The sequence below is a fragment of the Lycium barbarum genome, chromosome 6 (assembly GCF_019175385.1).
Source record: "Lycium barbarum isolate Lr01 chromosome 6, ASM1917538v2, whole genome shotgun sequence".
Lineage (NCBI taxonomy): Eukaryota > Viridiplantae > Streptophyta > Magnoliopsida > Solanales > Solanaceae > Lycium > Lycium barbarum.
In genome coordinates, this window is record NC_083342.1 from 56,677,170 (window position 1) to 56,678,627 (window position 1,458).

The following is a 1,458-nucleotide window of genomic DNA, read 5'->3' on the forward strand; positions in this document are numbered from 1 at the left end:
GAAAGATGATAGCCAAGGGCTATATTTATCATCTAGTTCGGGTCCATGACACCGAGGCAAAACCGCCAACTTTCCAATCCGTTCCAGTAGTAAATGAAATCCCGGATGTATTCCAAGATGAATTTCCACGCCTTCCTCTAGAAAGAGAAATTGACTTCGCCATTGATGTATTGCCGGACACAAAGCCTATTTCTATTCCTCCTTATCGAATGGCTCCGGCATAATTGAAAGAGCTAAAAGCGCAATTAAAAGATTTGCTCGAAAAGGGGTTTATTAGACCCAGTTCATCGCCGTGTGGAGCACCAGTCTTGTTTGTGAGAAAGAAAGATGGTTCCCTACGAATGTGCATCGATTATAGGCAGTTCAACAAGGTGACGATAAAGAACAAATATCCTCTCCCAAGAATTGACGACTTATTTAATCAGCTGCAGGGTGGCAAGTGATTTTCTAAGGTAGACTTGAGGTCGGGCTACCATCAAGTGAGGGTTAGAGAAGAAGATATTCCTAAGACAACCTTCAGAACGAGATATGGCCATTATGAGTTTCGGGTGATGTCGTTTGGGTTGACTAATGCTCCGGCCGTGTTTATGAATTTGATGAATAATGTGTTCAGGCCACTCTTGGACTTGTTTGTGATAGTATTCATCGATGATATTCTGGTGTATTCTCACACAGAATCAGAACATGCTGATCATTTGCGTATCGTACTTGGAATTCTTCGAACACGAGAACTATATGCAAAATTTTCAAAGTGCGAGTTTTGGCTGAATTCCGTAACATTTCTTGGCCATGTCATTTCAGATGACCGTATTCGTGTTGATACTCAGAAAATTGAAGCTGTGAAGACCTGGCCAAGGCCTACAACACCTACAGAAATTCGTCGTTTTCTGGGATTGGCAGGTTATTACAGGAGATTCGTAGAGGGATTTTCATCTATTTCAGCCCCATTGACGAAACTAATCCAGAAGTCAGCTAAATTTCAATGGAACGATGATTGTGAACGCAGTTTCCAAGAGTTGAAGGACAGATCAACCTTAGCTCCAGTCTTAACACTTCCAGAAGGATCAGATGGCTATGTGGTGTATTGTGACGCTTCCGGTGTTGGATTAGGATGTGTGTTGATTTAGCACGGTAGAGTTATTGCTTATGCCTCAAGACAGCTGCGGAAGTATGAAAAGAACTATCCAACTCATGATCTTGAATTGGCTGCAGCTTTTCATGCGTTGAAGATATGAAGACATTACTTGTATGGCGTACATGTTGATATCTATACAGATCACAAAAGCCTCCAATACATTTTTAAGCAGAAGGAGTTAAATCTGCGGCAGAGGCGGTGGTTAGAACTGCTAAAATATTATGATGTGAATATTTTATACCACCCCGGAAAAGCAAATGTGGTAGCTGATGCGCTTAGCCGCCGATCCATGGGTAGTTTATGTGAAGTCCCTCCGGAAAAGA